General features: G+C 52.3%; 1 protein-coding gene across 2 annotated transcripts in view; it reads left to right on the forward strand.

The window, feature by feature from the left end:
- LOC130519052 (chemokine-like protein TAFA-5) overlaps positions 1–12,882 on the forward strand; it is a 74,944-nt gene that overhangs the window by 32,918 nt on the left and 29,144 nt on the right. The gene's annotated exons all lie outside the window — the stretch shown is intronic.

Consider the following 12,882-nt stretch of genomic DNA (forward strand, 5'->3'; position numbering starts at 1 on the left):
TTTTCCGGGTGTCCTGCCTCTAAACAAGATCCTCCTCCGCCCGCTCCCGTCGCGCCGCGCCAGCGGCCGCCGCTCTCATTGTCCAATTGAAAATGAATTAGAAAGGAATGACACATAATGAAAATCAGCGAGGAACATTGGCACGTCACATCCCCTTAGCCCCTCGCGCCCGGGAATAGATTGCTTGCGGGGTTCCGATTCTTCCAGAGTGGGAGAAAATGGGTTTGGCTCACTGTAAACGACAGGCCGTAACATTATGGGTCATCACAGGCGGCGCCGCTCGTTTATCTTCTAATGCCTGGACAAAAAAGGTGCTGACACGGACGTTAGCCGCGCAGCAGCGCGAGCTAAAGCAAAACACGTCGGCTAATCAGCGGTGATGGAGCTGACGAGCGCCGGGGCGCCAGAATCCAGCCGGTTTTATTCAAACGGCAGCGTGCTCCGTCCGGGAACTATTTTCAATTGGGAATCTTTGATCCGCGTAATTTAAAAACGAGGGTCGTGGAAGCCGCCTGGAAAAAACAAAAAAGAGTGATTGTGTCGTCAGGCAGGAATTCTGAACGCTGGAATCGGAAATCACGTTAACGTTGGCAGCTAATTTGGATCTTTTTGGCCGCAGGTTGTGGAGGCCCGTGTTTAGAGTCCTGCCGCTGCGGCGTCGGAGCGAGGAGGCGGAATACAAACCTGCGTCATTATGGTTCTGCTCCGCACTGGGGGGGGGCTTTATTACCCCACCTGCGAGGGCTGTTTAGAGGCAGCTCATGAATACAGAAGGCTCCCATCTGCGCTGGTTCTGTACGGCTCAACCCTGCGGTTCTGCCTTAGATATCGGACGGACGCGGCGCTGTCGAGGTTCCACGCCCGCCGGGATCCCTCGCCGCCCCCCCGGGATCCCTCGCCGCCCCCCCGAGCCTTCCCCACCTCCTCCTTCATCGCCCCAGATGTGATACGCGTTTCTCCTATTTGCTATGCATTGATGTTCGTCGGCGCCAATATTGACTCTTCTCCGGTGGTTTTTTTCTTCTTCTTCGGAACGATACAAGGACGCGGTCACCCTCACGCGGGGGGGGGGTATTTCAATAATAACAGGGATTCAGCAGATGAAACATGCCCGACTTCCACATTTGCGTGCTGAACAGACAATAAATTATAGTTTGCAGGCTGTCGCCTCAGCTCAGGGAGCTCATTGGATCCAGAAAAACGGCGAGGAAAATGCCCTCGTTGATGTGGGGGGGGGGGCATCGATGTGGAGGTCCTGTTAGTGTCGGTTACCTCCGGCGTGGCGCCGAGCGTCAAATCACTTTGCAGTGATTGGCACAAATGGGGGCGGAGTTTGAGGGGCCGAGCGTGTTCCTACAAGATGGATGGCTGCAGGTGTGTGTGTGTGTGTGTGCGTGTGTGTGTGTGTGTGTGTGTGTGTGTGAACGAAAGCATCTGTTGCTCCTCCTGCATGCCAGCGGCTCAATAACGAGACGTGTGACGCGTAGCGTCGACATGTTAGCATCATCCGTCGTGTGACGCTGACAGAGAGGGAGATTCCAGTTATCGTCGGACAACTTGAGTCGATCTCTTTCTCTCTCTCACACACACACACACACACACACACACACACACACACACACACCACACACACACACACACAACACACACACACACACACACACACAGTTTGAGAGGCAGAAAAAAAGGCTGACCTGACATAATGGAAGCAGAGTAGCAGCGCGGCCAGTGACAGATCGGCCCTGATAACGTCTGATAGGGAAACAGAGCAGAACCACCCACCTGCCTTTTGGTTCAGGTGGAACCACTCCAGCAAATTGCCTCCTTAATTGATAGAGTTAAACTGGTGTGTGTGTGTGTGTGTGTGTGTGTGTTGTGTGTGTGTGTGTGGTGTGTGTGTGTGTGTGCTACAGGTGCTTCCACTAATGGTGGACACAGAAATCCGTCAGCTGGTAATGAAATAATTGGCACAAATGGCCCGTGGGGGGGAGGGCAGGAGGAGGAGGGCAGGAAGAGGAGGGCAGGAGGAGCAGGGCAGGAAGAGGAGGGCAGGAAGAGGAGGGCAGGAGGAGCAGGCAGGAAGAGGAGGGCAGGAGGAGGTGAGAGGGCGTAAACGAGTGGCTGAAGCGGGAGCGAGGGAGAGGCACAGGTCGCTCCCTCCGGGTTGCTTCCTTCAAAAAGGCTTTTGGGAATGGGGTTACCATGGCAACCGGGGTAATGGCGGCCCAAGATTGGTTGTGCTGGGAACCCACACCACGGGTGAGTGAGCCTGAGCGCAGACGTGCCGACGCTCCGTGATGGAGGGGTCGGAGTTCAGGACGTGTGATGAAACGTGGCAGGAGGAGGCTGGAAAAACCTCCTGATGGTCTCTTCTAAACATTCCCTCCTTCATTCCTACATTTCCCGGCCCCCTCGTGTCATCGTCTTCCTGTTGTCTCTGTTGTTGTTGTTGTTGTTGTCTTTACTCCCTTTATCCATATTTTTAGTGGGTTTTTAAGTAATTTTAATGCCTGTTGATCAACATTGAGGCTTTTGTGCAGATGTAGAATTCCTGCAGCATCCGAGGAGACATTAACTGTAAATATGTCCTAAATATGTTGCTTCCAGATCTTAATGCCTTTCTAAGAATACTACATGTATACATTGACCCCACGTGCACTTTTTGTGCACGTTGCAGCGCTTTTAGTCCAGGGGTCAGTGGCTTTTAGTCACAATACTCAAAATAGCTCCATGATGCTGCTGCACGAGTACATGTAGCTTGTGTGTGTGTGAGTGTGTGTGTGTGTGTGTGTGTGTGTGTGTGTGGGTGTGTGTGTCCTAAATGTGCTGGTTGGAAGGGTTGAAAGACTCCGCAGGGATCTGTACACAGTTGTGTAATGTGTGTGCAAGCGTGTGTGTATACAGGCAGGTGTTGTGAATGTTTTCCTGCGTGTGTGTGCGTCTGTGTGTGTGTGGGTGTGTGTGTCTGTGTGTGTGTGTGTGTACTCATATTTGCTACATATTGTGCACCACACAATGCAAAGAACAAAGTGAAGACATTTTTTTGGGAAGAGACACAATTTTGGCCGGTTCTCACAAGTGTTGACAAAGGTCCTCACAAAGACAGAAGGATGTGTGTGTGTGTGTGTGTGTGTGTGTGCGTGTGTGTGTGTGTAAGAGAGCGTGGACCACAGAGGGAGGACGATGAGAGAGAACAAGAGAAATAATATAATAACAATATGAGCATCAGGTCCAGCTGAGCCCCCCCCCCCCACACACACACACACACTCACCCTCCATCTGTGACCGTGGACGGGCCAATCACAGCAGGAGGGGGGCAGGTGAGGGTGTGGGGGCGGGGCTGATGCCACCTGGGCTGATGTGGAGCGTGCGGACCAGCGAGCCTGGAGGAAAAAACTGGAGGAGTGCTTGAGAAGGCCGTGCACGTGCACGTGTCGCTCTGCACCCTGTGCTCAGGGTGAAATTTATTACCAGGAACCTTTAGTCCCAGGAACCTTTAGTCCCAGGAACCTTTATTACCAGGAACCTTTAGTCCCAGGAACCAGCTAAATTCCTGGTATTTTGTGTTGTTTTTCCACCGCATCTCAAAGTGCTGGATATTGACATAAAACAGAATTTGAGAAGCTGCGATTTTATGACAAAAAGTCCAAATATTTTGAGAGTGGAAAAGCGGAGAGGAAACAAGTCCGAACGTTGAAGCTTGTAGAAGTGGGGGAAAAGGCTGAAGAATTCTAGGGAATTCCAGGGAATCTGAACAGGCTGGGGCGGGTTTATGTCACTTCCTGGCCACTCAGCTCAGCGTGGCTTTGAAGTTTGGCTTCAAAGCCTCAAATCCCAGAAGGAGCGCCACCTTTTGGCCCGACAGGAAGTGAAGGATACCCCAGTTTTCCTTTTTATCGGCTTGTTTCTGCCGCCGTTTGTGGCCACGATATATTTTTCGTTAGCGTGTGAATCGCAGCGTGTGCTAACTAAGATGATCATTTAGCTCATCCTGGCTCCATATCCACATTTGCTTTGGCCTCCTGGGGACCAACAAGCTAACGGCTGAAAGGCTAATTAGCCCCCGATCATTTTTGAGTTTCATCAGTCTGACAGTGACGTGATAAAAGGCTTTGTGCTAACGATGATAGCTTTCTTGAGCATGTCGTTATCAATGTCACTGACTGATCATCTTTCCGATTCCCCCGCTGGAACAAGCCGAAGGAGCGCGCCGCGCCAAGCGACGCCACCGGTTCCTCCTCTTGCTCGCTGCAGTTTTCCCGTCTTGATTGCGGCTGATAGCAGGAAGTCGCTAGGCAGGAAGCTCTTCGGAATTCCGTCACTCCCTCATTTCTCAGCAGCCGTTGCTGCGGCACATTTAGAAAAGATGCGGCATTCGTAATGACGTTCACTTCGGGGAACGCTCCGCTTTCCCCTCCTTTTTGGACGCTAACATTTAGCCTAACGAGGGTTCGGAGGTGTTAGCAACAGCTTCCTGTTGTCACGGAGGCAACAGGAAGAGGAACAGGAGGCAACGGTGCCGTTTAGCTAACCTGATGAGCTCAACCAAACGGCTAGCTTATGAGATCGGGGTGGCCGCTAAGTAACCCAATTATATTTGCTGTGTGAGGGGGAAAAATGGCCTTGGGGGAACTTCCTGTATTCCCGGCCGCTCCCCGACTGAGCTTAATTTTCCGTGGGTTTTCTATTTACCGTTTAGCTCCGGCGTGTTTAGCCCGTTTTGGATTATAATAGCGTTCCTGTAACAAATTATAAGAACAAACAGCGCGGCGATGACGCGTCGCTAATTAGGTCATTCCAGAGTCGCCGGAGGTCTGCGAGGAACGCCGCCTGCTCCAAAACTGCGTGGCAGGTAGCGGCCTCGGCCTCGGCGCCACCTTCACGCCTGACTGCAGGACGCCGATGGCGGCGCCAAAACGGCGCTCGTTAGAGTTTAATCACCTCTGCGATGCGCCCGCTCCGCTCCGAGGACAAATTTCCCATCATCCGTGGGAAGTTGGGGACTTCCGTAAATGACCCAGCCCCGTCCCTGATGCCAGGACGCCGTCTGGAAGAGACTCCAACCAGGAAGAGTCCAGGAAAGGTCGACCGAGTCCGGCATCACAAATGGGACCCTGTCAGATCCCCCAAATTCCCAGTTTTCACAGTTTTCCTGCTTCTAACTCATCAGCTTTGAGGGCAAAAAGAGGCACCAAGAAGGTTTTTGGGTTGGATTCCATCCTCAGCTACCCCGGCCTCCCGCCACGCTCCGGGAGCTCGGGAATGGCATCTGGGAAGGATGGATGCTGTCCAAAATATTCCGGTTTTCTCACAGAACTAGCGTGCTATCACAAAGGTGCTAACTGTAGTGCTACCGAGGCGGTCGGCCCGGGAATGTTTTATCGTCGGTGCGAGCTGGAGCCGGAGGAACGACGTTTCGGAAGTCTGGCAATTTATCTATGAAATTCCTAGGAAGTTCGGAGCCTCCAAATATCCTCGAGGACGCATCTTCAGCGCCCGGAGCCGAAAGCTCGATGTGACGCGAGTCAAGAATTCCTTCTGTAACTGCGTTTTCCTGCTTTTCCATCAAAAAAGGGAAAAACTACGGAAGTGTTTTTATTTTGTTCCGGTTGGTTTTGTGACACGAGCAAATCTGAGGTTCTTCACGTTTAACCGTCTTTTCCGAAGGGGATTTTTTTAAAGGCCAAAAAGGCCGGAATGGGAATTCTAAGCTAAAAACGTGCTCATCCCGGAGAGCTCATGAACCTCCCGGACGTCCGACATCCTCGTTGAGCAGCTGGAAGCATCCGGAACGTTTCATTTCCAATCCCACGATTCTTTGTCTCTTGGGAAAACGCCAGTACAGAAGGTCGGAAGTTCCCAACATAATGACGCGGGAGGAAAAAGCCCTCGGAGACTCTCATTCCTTTAAAAGGCCGTTTGTGCAACGCCGCCGCCGCCGCCGCCTGATCAACATAATGTGAAGACGTTATTACGGCGCCGCCGAGCCGATCGATGCGCGATTCCACCGGCCGAGCGAGACGGGAAGCCGTAAAACTTTACGCTTGCTTGGGAATTGCGCCTCTCCTGGGTCACGGAGGAGACGGGGAGTCGCTGACATCTGTCCCGGCAGTCGGCGAAAAACAAAGAGGCGTATACGAGCGGCGGCGAGGCGCTAACGTCTCCGCGGCCGCAGACAGCTCGTTCGTCTTGTTCGGGAATAGCTTCGAATTAGCATTTAGCGGAAAATGTCCTAAATGAGGTCTTTGTTGGGATGAGCCGGGCTGGGAAGTGCCGGAATACGTGTAAATCCCCTCCCTTCCTGGAAGTATAATACAGTATTTCATAGCCGCGGGCTCACATTAGCATGTGAATGAGCCCCGCCTCTAACGACGTTCCGACCAGTCAGCTGTCAGCGGCGTTACCGTGGTGACGAGCTCATCCTGATGACAGACGTCTTCATTCCGCTCGTTCGGAGCGCCGAATCGGACCGAGCGGGTCGCTCCTCCACCCCGTCTCTGGTTCCGGCTCCGTTTTTAGCGCTCCCTGTCGTCGCCTCGTCAGCCACGTTCCCGAGCCGGAGCCCAAATTGCAAACTTTGAAGTTGGAGCGGAGTGACAGCAGCGCGCCGTCTCGCTGTCAGACGGGCGGGAAGCGGCGACCCGCCGTCACGCGCCGCTAATCCGCCGCGCGTCGGATCGGAGCCGCGACCGTCTCCAGAAATAAGAGTCCGGAATAATTGACTCCTTTAGCAAAGCTGTCAACCTTCATGTCTCCGGATGTCTCCGCTGTCTCATCCCTGGGCCGTGTCCAAGCTAATGAAGCTAGCAGGAGCTACGATAGCCGCACGGTTGCTAATATACACTCCCGCCAAAATGGGAATGATGGGAAAAATGAACTGACAGTAACTTTGAACCTTTCAGCGTCCCCCCCCCCCCCCGTTCATGCTAAAGATGCTAATTTCAGACGGGAGCTGGTTCTGATGATCTCCGGTGGGTTCTTGTTCACCTGGACCGCCGCCAACAGTCAGACTGGAGGTTCTGACGGGCCTCGCCTCCGTTTCCATCCCCTCTGTTCCAACTTGTGCTCGCCGCCTGTTTTTCCCCCCTCTGGGATGCAGGAATATTAAGTGCCAGACTAGCGCGGCTGCCACGGTCCTGTAGCTAACGGCGCTCCCTGTCCATCAGGGAAACCGCTCCTGACGCTAGCCGCAGCGCTAGCCGCAGCGCTAGCCTTAGCGGGCCCGCCGTCCTCGTGTTCTTTTGGAGGTCGTTGACAGACTGGTCACTTTGTCCGGAGCCTTCGGCCCCGTCGGGGTTTTCCTCAACCGGAACCGCGTGAATATCGATTCTCGGACTTCGGAATAGCAGGACGGATCAGCTAACGGAGGCTAGCGCCGCCGTGCCGGCGGCTCCACCTTTCCGCCCAATTCGCCGCGACGTCGGAACGCAAAACTTTTCCTCCGAGCGGATTTTCGTCTCTTCTTGGGTCCGTTTTATTTGCCGGACGTCTTGGTCTTCCCAGGAAGAGCCCCCGCCTCGCTGGAATTCCGGTTCTTTCCTATTAAGCGGTCCGATCAGAGGCGCTGGCCGACCCTTCTGCGCTGTTTCCCTCTGGGGGAGGAAAATGTGCTTAATTGCAGCAGGGAGGCGGCGACGTGCGCTTTTCCGTGCGCGTGTGCCGCCGAGGGTTAGCAGAGGTCGTCTGTTTTCCGGTTCCGCTCGCCGCTTTAATTGATGATCATTCGTTGTTTGGCGCCGACGCCCCGTTATTAAGCGGAGTTCATTATTCTAAGAGTATCGCCGGGGAAAAGAGGGAGTCTCCGGGGGAAAAAACATTCTTTATGTGCGTCGCACAAGGTCAGAGTGGGGAAAACAGCGAGCTAGCTTAGCAGAAAACAACATCTCGCCAAGTACAGCGCTAATGTGTCTTTGAAACAGATCTGGGTCCGCGGCTTCGCCTTCACTGCGCGTTTGTACCGACAAGGTCGCACACAGCGGGGGGGGGGGGGGGCTAATAGCTCAAGCTAACGACCACAGATTGCTAATGTTGCATCAAAAGGAACTAATGAAAACAGTGGAAATCACACTTTAGCACGTTTTTCATCAGACTGCTCTAGCTGGGGCAGACAGGCCAATTTATGCTAATTATCGCATATTTTAATCGTAATTCTAACGTGTTTTCTCGGTCTCTGAATCAGGTTAGCGTTAGGTCATTCTCCCCAGTGATTTAAAGGAAATTCCTGATGCTTATAGGCTACCTACGGCTAAGCTAACACTCCTAATGGATATTAGCTTGCCCAAGTTTGGACAACTTCGGTTTTGTGTTGATTTCCACAGCGTTTCAGTAATAATTCGACGCTAAAGAGAGCGAGTGATTGCGTTAGCGGTGAGCGAGGAGTCAGAGACGACGCTAATCTGAGCGCTAGCACAAAAAGTGGAGACTAAAAGTACAGAAGGTCTTTAGAAGGAAGGGAATTATTTTCGAGAGATGTGTGGGAAGCAGCGAGTTTTGTTCTAGCCGCGGTTGCATGGCAACATTAGCTTGACTGATAAACTCTGCGTGTGTGTGTGTGTGTGTGTGTGTGTGTGTGTGTGTGCGTGTTGGTCTGTGTGTGTGTGTGCCGCTCAGACGTTTTATTAGAATAAAAATGTCAGAAAAAAAGGGAAAAGAAAATCAAATTGCTTTTCAGAGTGACTTCGCTAAAGCGAGCGAAGCGCTGTGACGAGCTCGCTTCACCCAAAATAGATCGACCCCCCCCCCCCCCACACACACACACACACACACACACACCCCCCACCACCACCAAGAGCCGGCGCTCCCAGTGAGAATTATCTCCAGAACTTTTCCCGTCTCGCCGAGGAGAACGCTAATCATTTCACGGCTAGCTTACGAAGACTTTCCCTTTTCTTTATCAGCGCCGGGACAGAAAACGACTGTCTGGACTTGAAGCCCAACAAATTCTTTGTTCGGTATCAGTAACGGCGCGCGAGAACATGGAATCTTATCTGTGGCTCGTTGTTTCAGCGGCATTTTTACGAGTGTTTGCGTTAGCATTCCAGTGTCATCATCGGAGCAGCTGTTGAAGGTGTTATCAGGAGATAAACTTAATTAGCAGACTTAGACTCGAGCAGGTTAGCACGCGCTGGCTAACCGATGCTACAGTGTCACAGCGTGGTCACTTTTAAGCTATTTGGCTACATGGCTTCATAGAGAACAAAGGGAAAATATCTCGAATGCTCATTCAGGTGGTTCTTGTGTTTAATCCAGCTGTGCTAAATTAGCCACAACTGCGTATGCTAACACAGCACGTAGCGGCGTGGATAGTTATGTAGCGCTAACAACGCTATTGAAAGTTCTGTAAGAGGTTTTTAGCTCCACAACATCAACACAATAAACCGACAATTTATAAATTTGCTTCTGGACATTTTTCAGATAAAGAAATAAGAACAAAGAAGAAGAAAGTGGTCGTGAAACAAATATACTGGTAAATATAGTTTAACCTGTGATAAGCTAACGCTCATCTCTGATTGCATTAGCTTCAGCAACCACGACGCATCTTTCACAGCAGATCGGAACCAACTGTGTCATCAGATAAGTTCCGCGTCGCGCTGTGTAGCGGACTAAGCTAATACATTTGGATTTGAGCAGCCGTGCTAATCGCTACAGCGGTAGAAACATTTGTAGGACACGTGTAGCGCTCCGGATGAATGATGAAACCCGCCCCGCCGGGTGATGAATCAATTCTACTCATCTTTTCAAGCGGAGGATCTTTTTCACACCTGTAAAAGTCAAGGACGCGCCGCCGCCGCCGCCGCTCACGGCGCCCTCGTTGATCACCAGCCTGGATAGCGTGACGTTAGCGGCTGCTTCTGAGCGTCTCTCCTCTGGCGCGAGCGCTGTCATCCCGCAGGTCTCCGCCTCCTCCAGCCGCTGATTAGCATCGTTTAAAGGATTCATTTTAAAAGCGGCCCGACGGGCGAAGAGGGACGACATCAAGGTTCCGCTAATGCGGCGTTTTGATGCTCAGTCCTGGCGTCACTCCCGTCTCTCGTTTTCAGCAGCGGAAATTTGCCGGAGCGCCGGCTAACGACTCCGTACTGCTACCGTGTAGCGCTTTTGGCTAAACACCGTCATCACACGCTTCATTTATCGGGAAAAACGCCTGTATTTTCCTGTTAGCTCGGAAACGACGCAGCTAAACACAGATAATAAACTGTACTCGTTGGGTTCAAAGCTCGAATGATAAATAAAGTTTTAATCTGCCGTTTTTCTTCTGAACTTTGAGCCCCGACTGAAAAACTGTGGCATTTCCATATTATTATTAAAACGTTGCCACAAGGGCATTAGCATCGTTAGCGTTTGCAAAGATGTTTGGGAAATGAAGGCAACAATCACACATGAAACGAAGCGTCGCGCGCGTGGGCGTTAGCCTAGCGTTTATTGAAATACGCCTAGCCCGATGGAGGAGGGCAAAATGTGAATCTCCAAGTTTTCTTCTTCTTCTTCATCTGCATGAAGAAATTCAAACCGTATCGGATGTCATTTTAGCGTAGCGAAGGAATTTATGGTGCGTTAGCGGGAAACGTGCAATAAAAGACGCCTCCAGGACAAGAGGGCCGCTTCCCAACGACGGATTTGTCGTTGTCGTGTCGTACGTTACGTTCTTCTACGCTTAAGAGCCGCGGGAACGCTGGAAGCTATTTCTTTAAAAGCAAAACAATGCTCATTTATGTTTACACGTCTAAAAAAAACACTCCCACATTCCAAAACTCTACATTTCTAACAATTCCGTCCCGCTAAAGACGGCTAACCCGTGCGGGGAGCTTGAATTAATATTGGCAGGACTAGCTGAAGCTACTCCTCGGGGTAATGATGACACAGATTTGTACGAGCTTTTTTTAGCGGCAGCGGTGCTAAAGCTCCTGTGAGGATCTGTTTGGTTGGTCGAGAGACGAATTAGCATCAGGCCTGTTGCTGGTGGCCACATGGCATAAAGACGTAGCTCCCCAAACGTTTGTTAGCTTACTGGGCGAGTCGCTGGTAGGCTAAACCATAATCGCCCATATCAAATCTGTCAGCAAACGACAGGGTGTGGAACAGGAAGCGTCGCTAGCTGTTGCTAGCATTGGAATTCTTTCTCTTCCTTTGAAAACGGTATGACGGCGTGCTAATGTTAGCATTAATGGGGAGCAGCTTCAGGTGCTGTGCGTAGGGAAGTTAAAGCCTTTATTTACTAAGGCTAACTCAGGTACGTCGATTGGTTAGCGAGCCTGGCTAGCTACCGGAGGTTGTTATGCTGCTGCGTAGTTTGGGGCCATTGAAGAAAACAGCGCGACTAATGTTCTTAGGCGTCGATTACGAGTGGTTGTCCGCATGATGACAGATAATCCAGTGAAGAGGATGTTGGATTACATGCTACTTTAGCTACACTCCCAGTGCCTCTTAGCGCCGCCTTTAGCTTACCCCTCATTTTCACTTATTATCCAAACGTAACCTCTGCCAAAGAAAAAGACAAGACAAGTCTCCCCCCGTTTGCTTTGAGGCTACGGCGCTAGCAGTTAGCCGTTTGGACTTGGTCCCTTCAGAAAATTGACTCTAAGATTAGCGCCGGATGTGTCGCGGCGCTGCCGAAGAAGGTCGCTCCTCCCACCTGGAGCGCTGCAGATTTTCATGGTGCCAAAGCAGATAAAAAGTGGGAAAACACGAGTACGAAGGGACCAAATTAGAGCTAAATGACACGCTAATCGCCCTGTACTAGCTTGGCCGCAGAGGAAGAGGAGGAAGACACCTTTCCCAGGTGGTCCAGTTAGCATTGAAGGTGTCCTGTGGTCCTTTGAAGCTAAGCTAGGTCCATTTCTGCAGCATGTTTGCAGTAGCTCCTCCGACCGGGATGGATCCGGGAGGCAGAGCTCTTCCCAGGCTGCCTTCCGTCTGGTGAATCCTGATGGATCCCATTACCCCGACTGTGACCCCTCGCGGGGCAGTTCATTAGACGGGTCGCCCGCGTGTCCGGTCCAGATTTAATCACAGCTTCCCTCCTCCTGCCAATCACAATTAGCCCTGATGAGCCTCTGCAGGGGGGCACCTGAGGGTCCCGGCGCACAGACAAAGGTTAATTTGTGAGCAGCCAGGCCCCGGCTGGGGGGTCAAAGGTCGCCTGATTGAATACACGCAGGGTCCATGATTGGGGGAGTTGGTGGCAATTAGCTCATCAGTATTCATGTGTTCTGTTCATGGATAATGGGAGCAGAGAGGGGAGGGGGGGTGGGAGGGGCTTACCATCAGAGAGGGGGCTGGTGGGAGGGGCTTACCTTTAGAGAGGGGGCTGGTGGGAGGAGCCTGGTGGGAGGGGCTTACCTTCAGAGAGGGGGCTGGTGGGAGGGGCCTGGTGGGAGGGGCTTACCTTCAGAGAGGGGGCTGATGGGAGGGGCTTACCTTCAGAGAGGGGGCTGGTGGGAGGAGCTTACCTTCAGAGAGGGGGCTGGTGGGAGGGGCCTACCTTCAGAGAGGGGGCTGGTGGGAGGGGCTTACCTTCAGCCTGGTGGGAACAAACTTGTGAGGGGGCTTTAGGCAGTAATGGTCTGACACCTGGTTCCAGGTTCAGTTTGATACTTTCTTTATGCTTCTTTGGGTATTTTGGGTCATGGGGGGGACCAACCTCTCCCCAGATGCCTCCTCCAGCTGGATCGGGGTCTCAGTCCTGGGTCTGTCCCAGGGAGGGGCTCTAAACAAAGACCTAAACCTCTTTAACCGATTCCTCTTGACATAGAGGCACATTTCTGAGACCCCCTGAGCCTACGGAGCTCCTCGCTCCAGAGCTCGCCGTGCCCCCCCCCCCAGCCCCCCAGCTCAGGGGGGGCCGGGATGAAGAGCTGCCGGCTTGCTTTCCTAGAACGGTCC

This window comes from Takifugu flavidus, chromosome 22 (genome assembly GCF_003711565.1).
Source record: "Takifugu flavidus isolate HTHZ2018 chromosome 22, ASM371156v2, whole genome shotgun sequence".
NCBI lineage: Eukaryota > Metazoa > Chordata > Actinopteri > Tetraodontiformes > Tetraodontidae > Takifugu > Takifugu flavidus.